At 39.0% G+C, this 19,401-nt stretch overlaps 1 long non-coding RNA gene across 1 annotated transcript in view; it reads left to right on the forward strand.

Annotated features, from left to right (window-relative positions):
- Positions 1 to 974: 974 nt before the first annotated feature.
- Positions 975 to 19,401, forward strand: part of LOC106026899 (uncharacterized) — a 50,695-nt gene continuing 32,268 nt past the window's right edge. The window contains exon 1 of the long non-coding RNA XR_001200496.2: positions 975 to 1,703. This is a non-coding gene — a long non-coding RNA (uncharacterized LOC106026899). The remainder of the gene's footprint in view (positions 1,704 to 19,401) is intronic.

Consider the following 19,401-nt stretch of genomic DNA (forward strand, 5'->3'; position numbering starts at 1 on the left):
TGATGGTCCTTGAAAATGACATGCAGTCTGGTACCTCAGCAAAAAAAGATTATCAAAAAAAACCTTTTTAATGATATGTGTGGTTTGTATTGCTGAAATACATCTTTCCTTGTAGCAATCAATAAAATGTGAAATAGAGCAAATTTATGAATATTTTATATATAACAAGTATAAGTTTTTAATGCTGAATACAATCAAAAGTCTATCAATATGATTCCAGTCTCAAGTCCAAGAATTCAGAATCTGCAGGGTATGGGTTTGCCACCTCAGGTCTGGCTTATCCAAAGATGTTTGAATTCAGGGTCCTTCTGGTCTTGGAGGATGCAAGACAATCCCATCAGCTGATCCAAGCAGGAGATGTTGTTGGTAGAGCTCATATACACAGAGAGATTACTAGAGCCACCTACTCAGAGAATAGGAGTATTTGTAAACACTGCCCTGATGTGATTGAGTTTCTTACTTAAAGAATAACTACAGCAAATATCAGGATGAAAAGAGAAAATTGTCTTTTACAAAGCAATTCCATGGGGAAAAAATGATCATATATACAAAGGGTAGTTCCTGTGTCAGTTGAATAGGCATAGGATTTACTCTCTAAACGTCCAGAAAATACCAGTAAGGCTCACATTCTCTCTACTTGGCTTTCTTCTATTTTCTCCTTATGAAGACTCTACCCATTTCCACCCAGGGATCTCAAGATTCTTCTCTTTTTCCTTCCTCTTTATCACCTTCCAATGGAAAAGTTATTACTGAGCTATAACAGCACTTTCAATTGAGAGATGCACAAGAGAAGCTCCCAGTTTTACATAACCACTTCCCCTCATTTGTGTACTGATCAAATTGCTGTTCCCAAGTACCCTTGAAATCAAACTCAGCAACTGGCTCATCTCCTACCATTGTAAAATGGAGCTGTGGAGGTCGGCTCTTTCAATACCCCTTCATTGATAGTTGAGAGACTTGGAGGAATAAAAATTTTCTCCATATCATGAGGCTTGGAAAGATGACATTTCAAAGCCCTATAATTGTGGATTTTGGAGAGAATAACAAAAACATATGATAATAAGCTGGATGTGATGGCACACATCTGTAATCCTAGCATTTGGGAGTCTGGACAGGAGGATCACAGTGAATTTCTTAAGCCCATCCAGGACTATATAGCAAGTTTAAGACCATCCTGAAATACATATCAAGACCCTGTCTCAAAAAACAAAACAAAAAGACATATGCTGTCAATAACACTCTCTATTAATGTGCCTTTGGTCAAGTATGAAACCCTTGGACAAGTGAAAAAAGATCCATTTCCAATTTTGAGAAATGCCTTAGAACCTCAAAGTGTATTACTTAAATAAATAGGTAGACAAATATGTTTGAAAAGATATTGACAATATTTATACTATGCTTTTGTAAAACAAGCTGACTTCTCTCTCATATTCTACATTGCGTTCCTGCTAATCCATTCTAAAAAGTTCTCTGAAGCCTAAAATGTTACCTGATAAGGGATTCAACTGATTTTTATAATAAGGGACTCTTAAAGGCCAAAACAGCTCTCAAAACACAAAGGAATGAAGTTATGAAAGTGGAAAATTACACTCTGCTGCTAAATTCCTTGGGGCCTCAAGCCTGTAAGTGTTCTGTTTGGTGTGCAGGAGCTAGCCAGTACTCTGCTGATATCCTGGATCACACTACTGAGTTACCACTTCCAGGTAAGGCTCACTCTGCTGCCGGGAAGCACAAAATATGAGAGTTGGGACCCCAGGACTGGTTTCCCTCTAGTTTACTCTTCAGTCAGGGAGGCAAAGTGATTTTCTGCTGGTTACTCAGGCTCTGAGGGAGTCAGAGCCTTTGGGAGGTCTACTTTCTTGGTCCAGTGTACTTTCTGCAAATGGACTCCATTCTTCTGATCCCTGCACTGATAGGGAGCAGCTCAAAACTGAGCTGTGACCTTGGATCTCGAAGGTGTCTACTTGGCTTTTTCCTATTTGCTCCTGATGAGGACTCCACTCATTTCCACCCAGGGATCTCAAGATTCCTCTCTTCTATGGGATCAGTTTCAGTTTGGTATGCAGGAGCTAGCCAATACTCTGGAACTACCCCTTGTATATATGATCATTTTTTTTCCCATGGAGTCATTTTGTAAAAGAGAATTTTCTCTTTTCATCCTGATATTTCGGAGAGGGATCGCTTGAGCTCAGCAGTTGGAGGCCAGCCAGGGAAATATGGTGAAATCTCATTTTTCCGTCTCTTAAAAAATAATTAAAGATACCAATCATGAATCAGTCCTTTGCCCACAAGAGTTTTTTGGCATCACTGAATTGACTCACTTGGTGTACCTCTCTGTGACAGTGGACATGAGCTCACATACTTGCCCTGACATCTTCTTGCTCAGAATTCTCTAACCTTTCCCTTGTTCATTTATGCTTCTCATCCTCAATTTTGAATACATGTTTATCTTCTTTAATTCTTGATTTTTGTTTAAACTTGTAGAGCAAAAGGACCACACCATTACAGTTACTCCTCTTAGCTACAAGGTGTACATTTCAAGAACTATAGATCTGTAAAATCAAGAACAGTACTAAAATCCTAATATACTATGTTTTGCCTATATATACAGACCTATGATAAATTATGCACAGGAAGAGATTGACAACTGTGCCTAATACTAAAATAGAGTGAATATAATAGTATACTATAATAAAAGTTTGTGCTTTGAGGCCATAATGAAATAAAATAAGAGTTACTTGGATACCAGACATTGTGCTACTGTGATAGTGGATCTGATAAACAAGACAGCTACTAAGTGACTAACCAGTGGGCAGTGTACAGAGCATGGACACATTGCACAAAGAGATGATTCACACCCAAGGTGGGAGAGAGTACAGTGGTCTACCCTTTCGTCATACTACTGACAAACCATTTAAAACTTAGGAACTGTTTATTTCTTAAGTTTTTTAATGTAATACCTTTGGACTAGAGTTGGCTGTGGGTAACTGGACCATGGAAAATGAAACTGTTGAAAAGTAGGCACTACTATATTTTTTATTTGAATTATAAAAAGAAGCAAAGTTTGCTTGATCTTTTAGGATAATGCAGGAATTTTAGCTGCTTTAAGCTAAAACTACCCAATGTGGAACAGTGAGTGTAATTTCCTCTGACATGGGAGCTATTTCGAGGAAAGTTTGAGGAGAACAAAACAGGACCAAATCTTAGCTGGTCGTGGTCAGCTTGTTATTGTTTAGGTCTAAAATGTCCCCCAAAAGTCTCCTGTTTAGAGATGAGTTTTTTGGAAGGTGATTGGATCCTGGGAGCATTATATTAATCAGTGTATTGATCCATTGATAAATTCATAGTTGGTATGTTATTCAGAGCTGGGACCTAATGGGAAGAAGCAGATCACTGGGTGATCACATGACTTGGTAATTTATATTCTTGTCCCTGGATGTTCCCTTTTGTTTCTGCTTAGTAGTGACCATGGCATGGACAGCATTCCTCCTCTATGTCCTTTTCTGCTTTGGAGCTAGATGACCATGGACTGAACCTACCAAAACTAGAGTCAAAAAAAAGTCTCCTTTAAACTGTAGGTATTGTGTATCTGTCATGTGGAAGGGCAGCTTTCATGACTTGATCGGGCTTGCACAGTCACCTGTGCTTAAACCATGTTGGATGACCAGGGATTTCCCAGGCAGCCTGTGACCCTCATGCCCACTGCTCTTGCATATGTAACTTCCTAGTAATTTGGTTAGGAGAGTCACCTCCTGGGTATGATTGCCATTTGGGGCTGGATATGTCTTTATTTGGAGACTGTCCTATGCATGGTACCTTGCTTCCCTGCTGGCCTGTTTCCACCAGAGCAACAATCCCAAGTCATGGAAATAAAAAAATGTCTCCAAACATTGTCATATGTCCCCTGGGGGAAAATTGCCTCTAATAAATATCCACTGCTTTAATGAGAATAAGTTCTTTAGCTCATCTGTCTAGCAATATTACTCCTTTTTTTTTTTTTTTTTTTTTTTTTTTGGTAGTTAAACCTAAACATCCTCTCCTTTGCGAAGCTTTCTGGACCTAACTAGACATCAGAATCAGGCAGAACTAGAACGCTGTGGAACTGCCCCCATTCTGTGCTTTATGCTAATTTCATGGTAGTGTAATTGTTTGCCTTCCTCATAGTTCATGAATTCCTTTAAGTCAAAGATTATGACTCTAAATCCCCAATCCTCAGCACTCAACAAATATGATCCATTGAAATAGTTAAGGAACTGTTGAATGGACAGACCATCTGCCACAGTAGGGTGATCCTTCCTGGGGATGACTCCACCAAAATGCATTAAGATTAACCCCAGCAGGGGCTGGGGATTAGCTCAGCGGCATAAGCACCTGCCTTGCAAGCAGGTGGTCGTGAGTTCGATCCCCGGTACCGATTAAAAAAAAAAAGAAAGAAAAAAGATTAACCCCAGCCACTGGCATAATCTCAGCCTCACCACCTCACTTGATCCTTGTTTGAAACATAATTTTGCCAAAGGAATAACTCAGATCTGTATTGCTACCTATAGTTCCGACAGTGTTCTGCTGAGGATTCGCTCCAGTTACTGACCCTCACAGCATTACCGTGGGCTAAGTCTCATTCTTTCCATTCCACAGGTAGGGAAACTGAGAAACTGAGTGTTTCATTTACAAGCTCAGCAAGCATCCTGGTGACATTAGGATTAGAATCCAAGGGAATTTGACTACAGAGTTCAGGCATTGTCCTATTTTGGGTTCTGGATTTTTATTGAGTGACTTTAAACAGCAGCTATTTGAAGTCTGAATGGATTACACACCCAGATGAATGGGTAGATGGTTCCTGGCTTCAATTTGGGTCACTTCTTATCATTGCAACTAGCATCAAATTCTACCAAAATATGAGGAAAATCATTTTGATGTTGCTTTTGCATATCCAAGAACTGGTGGATAGTTTGTATAATCGAATTATGGAGAGTAGTAAAATGGGGCATCTCTTAAATAGCTTACAAAATTACTTTGAAGATACACATTAAAATCTAAAGAACTCATCACCTTCAAGATCTTTACAAAATTAAATGCTAATTGATAATGACAACTTCGTCTTTATCACTAGCACCATTCTCTATCTCTACTTTGTCAGTATCACAACTCACATATCACTGTATCCTCTGCTCTTCTTTTAACCACATTCATTCCTTGCTATAATAACAGATGGAATTTTATGCACAACTGACTTTATCCCTCTCCCCATAGTTGATCAAAAGAGCAGCCTGGGGGGAAAAAAGCCTAGAAATTGCTGAAATTCTTATTTCTTTCAGCAGTTTTATAGATTTTATAACTTATTTTTTATTGACTATTCAAGGTCTCTGGTCTCTAGCATCTGTTTGTTGCATCTGGGGAGAAAGATAAATTCTTTTTTTTTTATGCTACTGAACTAAATTTAAGAGACATACAAACAAATAGGTCTTAGAATTAGAGGACAGCGCATATCTCTCATCTTAATCCAGGCTGTCCTTTCCCCAGCTACTTTGTGAGGACAAGAGGATGAGGAGAACTTCATCCTCAGGGTTCTTCTGATCTTCAGGGTTTGCCATGTTAGAGAGGCAGGCCCTGAAGACTGGCACCTAGAAGTAGGTGCCACCCCCAAGAGGGGACCTGAGTCTTACTGATCATGAGTACAGGCCTTGAGGATGCTGCCTGGTATACATTTTTAAAAAGCAACTACATGTCATTTACAATTTCCCAGACTTAAAGAATTGCACCTGGTCACTCAGAGACATGATTATACATCACAGAGCCTGATTATAATAATGGCCCAGTACTCCAACTTCTTTAAAACCTCAGCTGTTCGATTCAGCCTCTTCAGCTCCATAACTATTTATAAGATTAATAGACTCTGATGCATAATTGACTCTCCCATTGGGAGAAAAGAGAGAGAGAGAAAAATTAAGCCCTCTAAGAAATAACATCCCCATAATGAAGTAGTTTCTACTCTTATCAACAAGGTCAAAGGCAGGAGAGAGTCCCTAGTACCACAGATGTAAGACAGTCTCGAGGAGTTGGTAGGACATGTTCCTGTCATGTAAAGTCTTTAGTGAACAACCTAAAAATAGCCTTGGTGGCAGAGGCTGTGGACAGGAGTCCTGCTGTACAGTAGTGAGCAAAGCCATACCTGAGAAGTTGCAAAAAGGAATAAAGGATCCCCTCCACACCAAATGTGGAAGGACAAGGAAAGGAAATCAGAGGAATGAAATCTTCATAAGGGATTGAGCCCTAATTCCTGGTATCAGTGAAGCTCAGGAGGAGAGCTCCTGGGCTTCTCCTTCCCTTCTAGTAGATAGGGAACACGGAATGTAGCAATAGATTCTGCAGATCTTTCAAAAAGATATGAGCTAGTAAGGTCTATAGGGAAAGTCTTGGGGTGTGTTATGATTATATCTAGATGTCCCCCTCAAAGCCTTGTACTGTTATTTTTTTCAGAGGTGTTTGGATCTAGGGTGTGTGATATTGGAATTAAAAGCATGGGTGATTACTAAATGTGTCCACTGGTTGGTCTGGTACCCGCCCTAAACTTAGTAGCCTAGAAAGAATATAAAAGGGGCAGAAAGAAGCTGCTGTGGTTGCTTGGATTTGCTACTTGAAATTTCTGCCTTTTGCTTGCCATGAACTGTTTCTCCTGCACAATGCCCCTTTGCCATGCCATCCTGCACTGGAGTTAGCCAACTATGAACTGAAACCTCTACAAACTTTGAGCTAAGTAAACATTTCTTACTTTAACTTGTGGGTGTTGAGTATTTTCTCTCAGCAACAAGGAAAAATAACTAAAACAGAATGTCACCTTGAAAAGTAAGGAAGTAAAGGCCGAGGAGAGCTGAGGCTCAGAGGTGACCACAGTAGAGCTGTAATGAGGGCACCTGAACCAACAGAGACAGTGCTGGTCAGGGTACATACTCTCAAATCTAGGCTTCCACCTGGCATGGTCCCTGCATGCTGAGGTGGTCATTTGTGCAATAGTCACTCAGTGGGCCTGATAACTTGAACAGAGACAAGTCTACCCAAAGGATGAGAATGGGAGCAAATGCTAATGGCTGGCTTATCTTCCTAGTGCTCTTTTTTCCTCTCTGCACCTCTTCCCTGGGCTTGTTTTAAAATTCCACAAAGCGACCAGTTTTACTAGGGAAAAGAAAAAAAAAAAAAGAACTACACAAATAAAAAGCAAAGTAAAATAATGAAAAGAGATGAAATGGAGAGAAGTCCTTGCTTACTACTCTTCAGTAGTAAGAGATCTGTCTATAAGTCAAGGGCTTTGCTGTCTTGTTTGAGGGAAGAGAAATGGGGGCTGATCTCTCCTTGTCATCAGATTTGCACTCCTTCCTCTTTACTTGAAATAACTGCCTCCAGGGGAACCTCCTTGACAGCTGCTACTTCTTCCCTAGTGCCTGAAAAGCCCAAAGCAATTGTGAGGATTGAGCCTTTTCTTTGCTTCTGTTTTCCTTTGAACTGACCCTTAAGTGACCCTGGCATGAAAGCAGGTCAGGCCCTTATTGATGTGGCCACAGAGTCACACATTTGCTTGATGAAAACCCAGGGTAAAGGAATAAAGCCACATCCTCGACGTGGAATATAGATTTCATAGGTATTTAGACAAGAACTCACTCTTTTGTCTAGCTCTGTGAGTCTGGGAACATTTTTAGAAGTATATTTTACATCACGGACTTAAAAGGTTAAGGTCTTACAGTTAGATCTGTCATAAACACCCCACCCCCCATGTAAATGCTACAGTTAATCCTTTCTACCTATTTTCAGGGCAAAGAACGGGAGAATGCCCAGCTTTACTCTATTGATTTCAAAAAATTTGTTGTTGTGCCTGGGATTTGCTGGGTGCTAATTTGATGCGGCAAGGAGATAAAAGTTCAGCCCAGCTGTCTCCAACCTTACAGAATCAGAATGCCTTCCACTTAGCATAGGAGTCAAACAATTCCCTGACAATAGATTGCTTTCCACTTGAAGGTCTACTAAGTAAATAGAAAAGTAATTAACAGTGTGCTGTGGTAGATGTATCAGGTGGAATTTCATTAGAGAAGGAAGAACTGAGAGAATCAAGAAGTCATTTGTGTCCACTATCTGATGAATCTTTCATGTTGTCTTTCTCTAGGATGAGTATGTTATCCCTGCATGTCTTCAAGAAGAAAATTTCTGAATATCCTATTATATCTTCACTTTGATCTCAGAAAAAGGAAAACCTTAAATGTCTGGCATTGATCCAAAAAATAAAGAATTCTTCTCATTTTTCCATTTAATGAATTTGGTCTCAAAAGTTATGCATGATTCTCCCTCTTTTTTGTTATATTTTTATTTTTTTAGCTATTAACTAAATTTTGAAATGTGAACTATTATTATCATTTCCTCCTCCTTTTGGAAAATAAATGGCATTTATATCATTTATAACAGCAAGAAGTTTCATAGGAAGGAAATTTGTGCTTAGTTGGAATAAGAAAAAAAGATTAAGACATTTATTTTTAGCCACCTTTAAAAATATATTTGAAAGTACTAAATTCAATTTCACATATCCAGAATGGCATAACCTAATTTTAGTATATTAATTAATAATAAAAGTAGTGTTTTGTCTCACATAAAGAAATAAAATAACTTACTGAGGAAATGTGATTATATGAGTTTACTTTGAGAAGAACTGACAGAAAGGCTTTGCAAAGTAACTCTGGCTGTGGGGCCTCTTTGGAATTCTTTGTTAAGTACTTAAGCAAGAACCAGTTTATCTATCTCTAAATGTTACCTGCCTAGATCCAGGTACACTGCACACATTTCAGCAAGGCGCAGGACATCCTCTTCAGAAAGAATGCTTGGTAGGGGCAAGGCAAGAATTTCCCAGCCTTCAAAGGTTTTCAAGTGTCCACCTTCTCCCTGAGTCTGTAAGTACATGGGCTTGTCAAGCACCAAGACACTTTCGGTTTGTGGAAGGAATTTTAACATTTTGCATTTTATATATCTGGACCTTTGAACTTAGAATATTTTGTTGCACTTCACATTGCTTCATTCCCTGGGGGAGAAAAACCCAGCCTTTCAAGTGGTTATTATAAAGCTAAGTGCATAAATATGCATGAGAGGTCATTATTACCACAAGATGATACTTAAAAGGTTCAAGTGTCTCTTAACTAAGATTTTTCAACTTGTTCGGTGACAGTAAATCAAAGTCTCTAGTTTTTGGTTGAAGAACTTTGTTCTTTCATAGTCTTTAAGGAAAAGAAAGGAAATAGTGTGGGGGCCTTGACTAGTAGTATGCATTTGTTCATTATACTGATGTGTAACAAGCTATTTAATTACCTATGTTCAGGTTGACTGCAAAGGTCACGCTGAAGGTGTTGCAGGCTGGGCTCTGAAAGCTGAGTCGTGGAATTTCAAAGTTTAGTTCTGGAACTGAGGTACAGAGATGTTAGGTGACTTTTCCCATGTCACATGGTTTAGGCTAGAAATTAGACCAGATTCTGTCCAGTGAGCCGGAGCCTATACAAGGCTTGAGAGCCCAAAGTATGGAATCATCCTAGGTTTATGCTATGAAAGATTTTCATTTGACCATGTGATACTCCAGAACTTGCTAGTTTGATGTGGAAATATCAGTGTTGTCAGTCTAGAAGGCTCTTAACAATGACATTCTCATTTAGAATCAACTCCACTCCAGCCCTGTGCTTGTGGTGAGTTATCAGTTAGAGAAGATACATTTTTTATCCTTAGAACTAATTACACAGGCAGCCCTGTTGTTACTAGGAAAGGAGAAAAGAATGAAAACCAAAAAAGAGTTGGAAGGAGAAGAACAGACCCAACAGCACATCCTTTCCTCTACTTGGTTAGGACTGCCAACTAGCCTTAGGTCTGATAATGTTCTCCCTGCCCCCTTTGGTACTGTGAATGGAACTCAGGATATTGTCTGATAACTTTCTTAGTTTCATATTAACAAAGAGCCAAGGAAGCATTTCTAATGTTTGTTCCTAGGCTTCCATCACTGAATTCCAGGAAAAATCTGGAAAATAAGCTAGTAGAACCCAGATGTGGCCTCTTCCCTGCACAAACTTGCAATAGACAGATGCATCTGTAGTGTTTGATAGGAGGCATCCTCTCCCCTAGGGCTAGTCTTGCTGGAGGTGGTTAAATATAGAGAACTCATGGTTGCTGTAATCATACACTTTTGAAAGTGAGTCTAATCTGACAAGGATTTTGCAGTCTGACAGAATGCCTCCCAAGTCAGGGTCTTGTACCTTCTTGCCATTGTCATGAGTAGGTGACACATACCAAGATCAATTTCTATCCTACCTCATCATTCAGGCACATGGTGACCAGTGGAAAGAGTGGCCTTAGAAGCCCAACTTGGATTGAGTCTTTGTTCCTCTGCTTACTAGCTGTGGAACTTGAGCAAATGACTTGCTTTTCTGAGACTAGATTTCCTTACCTGCAAACTAGGACTCATCCTCCTTTCCAGGTCTAGAGAAGCCAGTGGGTAGTACATCTGGTCTTGGAAGGTGCTTGACTAAGGTACACCTCCACTCTCTGCTTCCCAAGTTCTTTGTGATACTCTTCCATGTGTCTGAACTCACTGAGTTGTGCCAAGGTCCAGCAAGCCTTTATCTTATTTGCATTCTATTTCTGTACATACCTTTCTTATTCAGGTATTTTAACATATATTAAAATTGACAAATTTAAGAGTAAATTTTGTTCTGTTTTTCTCCCTTTATTGTGACTTGAGTTGCAGAAGAACATGACTTTTAGCTTTTAGATTCTTCATCATTTCAGTATTTTATTCATCTTAGAAGATTGAGAGTTACCCTGTGAGTTGCAGAAGAACATGACTTTTAGCTTTTAGATTCTTCATCATTTCAGTATTTTATTCATCTTAGAAGATTGTGAGTTACCCTGTGGGAAGCACAAACCTTTCCAATTCCAATCCTTTATTTACACTTTAAATTACTGTCTTCTTCAAATCCCAGACCTTTAGGGTCAACAGGGAGCTATGAGGTCACAGATATCTCCTTTCTTGTGACCTTGGTCTGGCCAGATGGATGACCAATGCCAGAGACAAATGCAGACCTATGTGGACACAGAAAGAACCCAGGAGGCCAGAATAAAACATCTTGGAGAGGTCCAAACAGAGGGAGATGGATCCAGGAAAAAACTAAAGGGAAAAGATCTGGTCAAACAGGCAGACCTGGGGCTACCATTGGAGCAGCTAAGATTAACGGCCATGGCACTCTCGCAGGAGCTGCCCAAACTCAAGCTGCTGTGACTTGCCAGAGCCACCCGAACTTGCACCAGTATGACCCACTGGTTCTGCAGTCGCATTGAAGTGGAAGGTTGGCAAACCCAGCAGAGAACAGAGCCAGTGTGGAGACTTGCATTAACCCTCGGATACAGGGAATAAGACCCTCTCACAGGAAAGGGACAACCAACTAGATGACATGTTGGAATCAGGCAAGATGGGCAGGAACAAGGAATGGCAGTGACTTCAGTCAGTTGCCCCCTTCCCAGAGCAGATCAGTGGAATATGCTTGGCCTGGGTCACACTCCTGGCCGGGGCCCAATAAGTCGTCCCAAACCAATTCCTTATGTGTGGCACACATTAATGCAGTGAAGGACCCTGCAGGTTGACTGGCCTGGAGGGGAGGGGCTAGCATACACCACCCCTGCTTGCACCTCAATGACCAACAGCAAACTGGAGAGAGCAGAAATCCCTAGCCAGCACCCTTCAGAAGAACCATAGCCAACAAGGAAAGGGGCTGAGACCTCCACTATTCACCTGTATGGAAGAAACCAAAAACATGACAAGAGAAAGAAATAAGAAAAAGTTCCCAGCCCCCAACCTTGAGAATATTGATCTAGGAGAGGTAAATACAAAAGAGACTGAGGGCAGCAAACATGCAGTATCAGACACAGCATCAGTGGACATAAAATGATACCTTCGGAACCTCATAGATGAGCTCAAAAGTGAAATATTTAATCAAGTAAAGCAAGATAAAAGTACATTAATAAAAAAAAATCCTAAGCACCTCTCAAGAAGACACATGGAAGAAGGGAGGAACAAAAAAAAATGAGAGAAACGTTTGATGAAGAATATAAAGAAAACCTAGAGTACATGAAGCAGATTCAGAGAGATTAGCAGGAAATTAAAACTTCCATTGAAAGCTGGCAAAGCTGCTTGAAAGAAACTAAGGATAGATATCAAAACTTGAAGACAGGTTTGCAATGTGTAATCATGAAAGAAAGATCTCTTAAAAATAACAAGGAAACAGGCAGTAATAATACAAAGGCTAGAAGACAACAAGAAGATCTATAACTTAAGAATAAAAAATGTGAATGAAGAAGCAGGGGCAAAAACAAAGGAAATACAAAGGCTATTCACAGAAACAATTAAGGAAAACTTCCCAAGCATAAGAAAAGGAAATGATATTCAAATGTATGAGGCATACAGAACTCCAGTCCCCTACAATCAAAACAGCTACACCCAGACATATAATAATCAAGATCCCAGAAATTCCATATAAGAACAGAATACTTAAAGCCATCAGAGAAAAGAAACAGATCACCTATAAGGGAAAACCCATCAAAATCACAGCAGACTTCTTGACACAGACCATCAAATCACGAAGAGCTTGGAGCAAAGTTATTCCAAGCATTGAATGAAAATGACCTCCACCCCAGATTAATGTATCCTGAAAAACTTTCTCTAGAAATTAATGGAGAAACAAGATGCTTCCATGACAATGAGGAACTGGGGGAATTCATGACCACCAAACCAACCCTACAGAGAATACTGAAGGACATTCTAGAGGGAGAGGACAAAACAAATACCAGGATATCAGAAACAGTGGCAGAGAGGCCACAATGAATGGAGCAGACAGTGAAATGAAGGAGAAAAGTAGACAACCAATGGCAGAAAAACAGCATAGCAGAAATGAGGCAGAGAAGGTTGGCTATAATCTCTAACATAGATGGCCTTGATACACACACACACAAAAAAAAAAAAAAAAAAAAAAAAAAAGAAAGAAAGAAAAAGAAAGAGAAAAAAAAAAGAAAGAAACACAGGCAGAGTAGATCAGGAGGTAGGGTCCACCAAGATGCTTTGTATAGGAAATATAATTAACCCGAAAAAGGGTTTATAGACCACAAATCAAATATGAGAAAACAATTCTCTGTATGACAGGGAACCAGAGAGAAATAGAGGCAATTCAACCAGCATCTGAAGATAGGTTGGAAAGACAAGATACTTATGTGCAATAGAGAACTACTTAGCTATAATGGAGGAAAACATTGAGGCTTTTGTAGGTAAAGGAATACAACTTGAGATCAAGTCCAGGAATGAGAAGGTTTGGAATCACTTAGGTAAATAGCAGGGTGCCTCCCCCCAGTATAAAAAGTGAAGGAGCTGGTGGGACCCAAAATGCACAGTGTGCCCTGTGGGAGTGAAAGGGGAGGAATAGTCTAAGAAAAGAAGGCAGAGGACATTGTTAATAGTGTACCAGGACTTAAAACCCACATTACTCACACTGCTCTGTTTATATGGATTATATTCTGTTCCAGTTTGTCTACTTGTATTAGATTTGACGGCACAGACTGCTATCCCGAAAACAGCAGGATATAGTATGGTAATCATTCTTAATTTCCTATTAACTTAATCTGAAGCTCTGTATAACTTACACTGTTTTATCATGACTGATTTTAGTTGTATCTGGTTTGTTAGATTGCTGTTTTATATTGAAAGATTTTATTCAAATCTTATGATTGATAGTATCAAGTCTGAGAGTATAGACAACTACACTGAAGATGACAAGATTCACTAGGATACCCACTCTGATTTTTTATTACCTACTTTTGAAGTTTTACACTGTCTACAATGTTTTGTTTTTATTCATATTATTATGTACTGCTGTATTCAATTATATATGCCTGATGATATAGACAATTCTATTGAAGATAATAAGAAACAACACAGTAACCATTGTAGATCACCTTGTACTATGGTTTTATATGACTTTTTTATTTCATGTTTTTATAGGAATTTGTTTTGTTTTGTCTTGCTTTGTTTTGTTTTTTACCTCTAATACAGAAAGGATAGAAATACATGTAAAGACTCATGCATGTTTAGAACCTATAAACAATTTATGAGAACTGGTCCTATAATGCATGATGAAATGAACAACTACTTTAAAGTAAAAGAGACACTGCAGTACGCAGTGCTGATCCTGTAGTGTCATGATGTGAAATCCAGCAATATTATTATTCTTTGTTCAGAGCGTTTTAGCTTGTTTTGTTTTGTTTAATTTCAATATACATGAAGATATGGACAGCTATTTTGAAGAGAATGAGAGACACTATGATAGCCGTTGTTGATTTCCCTATTGTCTGATCTTGAAGACCTAAAATGCCTTCCTCATCTTGTTCAGATTAGTTCTATACTATGTTGTTTCATGTGTATTCACTGTATGTGAGAATATGGACAACTATTTGGAAGAAAACAAGAGACAATATGACAAATAGTAAAGATCTCTGATTGTCTTGCTTTGAAATTTATGTCTCTTACATTGCTTTCTTATGTTCTGTTTTATTGTGTTTAATTTTACCCTCTTTAAAATAATTAAAAAAAAAAAAAAAAAGAACCCAGGAAACAGACCGGCAGCCTGTGGGCACCAAGGCTTAATTCCCTCCACATGGAGGTGGAGATTCCAACACAGTTCTGCTCATGTCCTTGAGTGCTCCTACTCTTTTTCAGAAGTAACTTTACCATTCCCTGGTAACTGGGAGCTACCTGTGGTTCAGAATAGTTTATTTTTATTAAAATCTTCTGCTTAGAATTTTGGTCCAGGTATTGGCTTTACATATCTTTGCAAATTATATATTACATGAAATTGGGCTGGTCTCACCCTGGACATCTATTCCATTCACATTCTACGAATGAAACATTTCCTCATCTGCCTATCCCCTCTTTGGCCATTAATTTTAAATTCTTCTATCAATCAACAGTTGCCAGTGCCTAGCAGGTGCTAGGCCCAGAGCTAAACCCACATGTGATTCAGCTTCTGGAATTGCCCTTAGTTTTCTGTCTTTCTTCTCCTCCCTTATTAGCTCTTCTTGTCTCTGTGCTCTGAGGCTCCCACACAGAATATAATACCCCACACAGGATGTCTTTCCCTGTGTAAACTAAAATAGTCCTGGCTTCTGTATGCCCAGATCCTTTCTCACCTCACACTGACCTCATGTCTGGTCTTGCCTTCAGTCTGTCCGGTGGGAAGTGCTGTTACTGATACAGGTTTCAGAGCTTTTTTTTGCAAACTTTGAATCCATTCATATTTTCTCTCCTCTCCGCATTTGAGCTACTAACTCGTCGGGGTCAGATACTGGCTGCTGTTTTGTGTGTTTCATCCATCAAGGGGTTCAATTGTATTTCAGGAAAGTAACACACTGTCTTGTCTTAAATAACAGATTCTCTTAAAAACCCCTGAAACTGGGTGAGACCATAGAAATCTCCTGGTTCTATTCCTTTTTATTAATGGATTGAAAAACTGAGGCTCAGGGAGTCAAGGACTTGGCAGCAGTACTTACAGGAGTATCTGCCTAGGCAGCATCAGAACTCAACCTCTGTCCTCAATTTGGTGTTTAGATCTTTAAGGTTGTCTTTTTTAAAAAAATAAAAAATATGTATAAAAGAGCAAAAGCATATTGAATCAAACACATGCCAGTGTGGTTTGGCATGCCATTTCATCCTGAGCATCTTGACCTTGAATTTATTATTATTATTTGCTCCCTTGACACTCTGGTAGCTCACCCTGATTTGTTGCTTTCTGAACTCAGAAAAACCTAGGTATCCTTTCCAAGGATTTATTGATCTCTTATGAACATGCTGAGTCTGCACTGCATGGTCATTAGCAGCCACCTCTCTACTGTTGCCTGACCAGTTGTCTAAGACTTTTGCTGGGAATTATGGTTTATTTCTGCATAAAATGTTGCCTTTGGACAAAAGTGAGACTTACTCCTCAAGAGTTTACCCCAGCCCTTCTTCTCCCCACCCCTTGACTTCCTTCATTTTGGTTCCTTATTTCATTTTTCACAGAAAGTTTGTCATGAACAGCCCAGGTGAAAGGGGCTCTCTTTTCTAGTTTTTCTTGCAGTTTTCTGTAGTATATGAGTTTTGTTATTGCCCTCCATTCCTCTGGTTTCTAATTGTGCTGAAAGTGTGCTATCCCACAAATTGGGAGTAAGTGGGATAAATCATCTGCCCCTCCCCTGTCTATTCCCTGGTCTTAGTTCTGTCCTCTGGAGCAACACAGAGTACATCTAATCCCTGCTAGTATTTTAAGATTATGATCCTATCCCTCTTACATGGCTCCTGTCTCTCTCCCTATGCACTCTTTTAAAGGATAAATATAAGTGTTTGCATCTGAGCAATGTTGTCTGACCTGTGCATAGGCCAGGAAGCCTTTACTGGAATATTCTATTTCCATTCATTGGTTTTGTTTTGCAACACCATCATACCCTTTGCCTGTGGTCAACTAAATCCTCTGCCTCTTTCCTTTCCCATAGAAATTGCTGGTAAACCTGGTCTCTATTATTCTCTACTTATATCATTTGCTGTTTTTAAACCCTTATTTATCATGTTAATTCATAATTTTGCTTGGATTCATTCTCCAGCTGATTATTAAAATCCTTTTGAATTCAAATTCTTTTCCATAATCCTTTACATTTCCTCCAAACTTTTATTGTGTTCACATTTAATACATGAATATTTGGTATGTTAAAATTATAGATAGAAATGTTCAGTATGCTATGGGGTCAAGGCAAATAAGTAAAAAATGATAAATGAAGGGAACCGGCTTCCTTACTGGCAGGAAGGGAAGGTAGATATATGTAGGGGAAGGCTTGCTGTATCAATGGCTTGGAAGCCATGTGTGTATGTAAATGATTTAGCCATAAATGATTTACATAAAAATATGTCCTCACTCTGTCCACTGAGAGGGTCTGGGAACAGGAATACTTCAGCAACATCAAACACATTCTGGGCTCATGTCTTGGTTTCTAACTCCAATTCTCCAAAGAAAAGGACCAGGGTGCTGTGGAGAAATGATTTTCTAAGACTGGGCCTTGGAAAACCCAGGACTATCCTGCCACACCTCATAGTAGCATAAAGTGAAGAGTGGTTCAGTTATGTATGAGTGGTAGCTCATCAGACAGCTGATCAAGCGCCCAACAGCCAAATATATATAAAATTGAGCAAATGCATAAGTAATATAGTACTGTACTATATTACTGTATTATACACAACTCAAGGTATAAAATAAAGATACATGGGTGCATGTTGTCAGAGATAAATGATTTAATAAATAAGTAGGTGGGAGAAAAAGGGACACATACACCTTACAACAGAACTTTCAGTAAATTACACAGATATTCCTCCACCCAAGCCATGCTAATTTCCCCCATCTCCCTATTCTTGCCCTTGAGGGTGGCTAGACTTAGTGCTTCTCTTCCACAGAATAGAGTGGAGAAGGGAAGAGGGAAATTCACTTGGTACTGGCCAAACTTAGTAAACACTACCTCAGACCAATAACCAAAATTAATACTATCTGTAATAAATCATACAAATGGATATACACTTGCACAGATATGATAGAATGATACTTCCTTTATTTTCTTCCTCTCCAAACCCATTAACTGCAGTCTGTTCACAAAAAAAAAAAAAAAAAAAAATCAAAACAAAGCCAACTGAAGGACATCCTACAAAATACCTGTCCTCAAAATTGTGAAGGTCATCAAAAACAAGGATAGACTGAGAAAGAATAAGGGAGACTAAGGAAACATGGCAAGAGTATCTTTACAACTATTCATATAGGCTGAGATTATTCTTTCCAAAGTTATTACAAAATGAAGAGGAAGCAATATTAATAAGCAATATTCTTTTTTTTAAAAAATGTGCTCAATTGATCAAGAACAAGAATCCTGTGATAGTCTACTAGTGACTGCTTGTCCATTGGCATCAATACATTAGTTGAAATTTTTCTCCTCAAGCAGAATAATCACAATCCTCCCATGTGTGGTCTAGGTGCTCTCGCTGGACAGCTTCTCATGGAAACCACATCTTTAGCACCAATGTCTTTCCAGCATGATAGACAGGTTCAAGTTCAGGAAACTGGCACTTCCAAAACTGGTGTAATCTACTGTCTTGATCCAGACCAAGCTCAGATGCTCTTTAGCCTGATGATAATGAATTATTCTGGCTAAAAAGTTTCTACTTAGAAATCTTCTAGTATTTAAAGTTAAACATGTCTAAATCCAAGATCCACATTATGTTTTTCTTGGACACTCATATTTTCTGTGCTTTCCGATTACCAGGCAAGCTTCTATATTCTGGAAACCTGAACCAATAACTTCTGAGTTATCTATGAATTCCCACTTCTTCATCTCCCAAGAATCAGCCCACCAGTGTCCTGTCAGGGAAGTTGCTTACCATTATCAGATTCTGTTTTTCATTTGTGCAATGAGTGATCCTTTCCCTAGTCTAGGTCCACAGAACTTCTCTTGATCATAGGACTATTTTACTTGAAGCCTCAGTGTCTCTGATTTCTCTTTAAATAAAACCTGCCACTCTTAGTCATGATCTTCATAACCCTCTGTCAGAGATTTTCCCACTTGAAATGCCCCATGAAATCCATCTTAGTTCTTCTTTCTTATGTCCTAAATCTAACTGGTGGCTGGAATTTGGTACCTCTCCCCTCATAGTTTGATTCATATAAAATGTACTTTTTGGCCTCTGTTCTTTCTCCTGGACCCCAGTCCAGACCACTCCCATTGTATATCATACTCCCTCAAGAATCTTTCGAGTTAGATTTCCTTCATGACTCCAGCTGTTATGGCAAAACTTTGACACATATGAATAGCTGTAAGGAATATATCTCTTCTTCAATTTCTAATTCTTGTTTTCTCATTTTATTTGACTGTATGTTGTTTGGGTTTAGGTATGTGTACTTTAACAACTTATTTATTTACACATGTATTAAGTGTTATTTGAACACAATATATATTAAATTAAAAATCATGCCTTTTGAGTTTATTAAACATGCAATCTTCACAGTGGATTATCAAAAAAGGAAAGAAAAGAACAATAACACACTAGTATTTCTGGATTAGGGTTTGACATTTCTGTACAGTTATCAGTTTTAAACATGGAACCTGTGTTGTCCCTGTTCTGCCAGGATATATTCACTTGCATCATCCTGGGGTGGACAGGAGCCCACACATCTCTGCCTGTGGAGTTTCATCCACTAGCCTGATACTCACCCATGTCAGTCTGAACAAATGGTACAAGAGACAGCCACTGGTTCCTTGTGAGAGACTTTGCAGAAGAAATAT

The sequence above is a fragment of the Cavia porcellus genome, unplaced genomic scaffold (genome assembly GCF_034190915.1).
Source record: "Cavia porcellus strain 051 isolate PalLab524CR breed Dunkin Hartley unplaced genomic scaffold, mCavPor4.1 scaffold_22, whole genome shotgun sequence".
Lineage (NCBI taxonomy): Eukaryota > Metazoa > Chordata > Mammalia > Rodentia > Caviidae > Cavia > Cavia porcellus.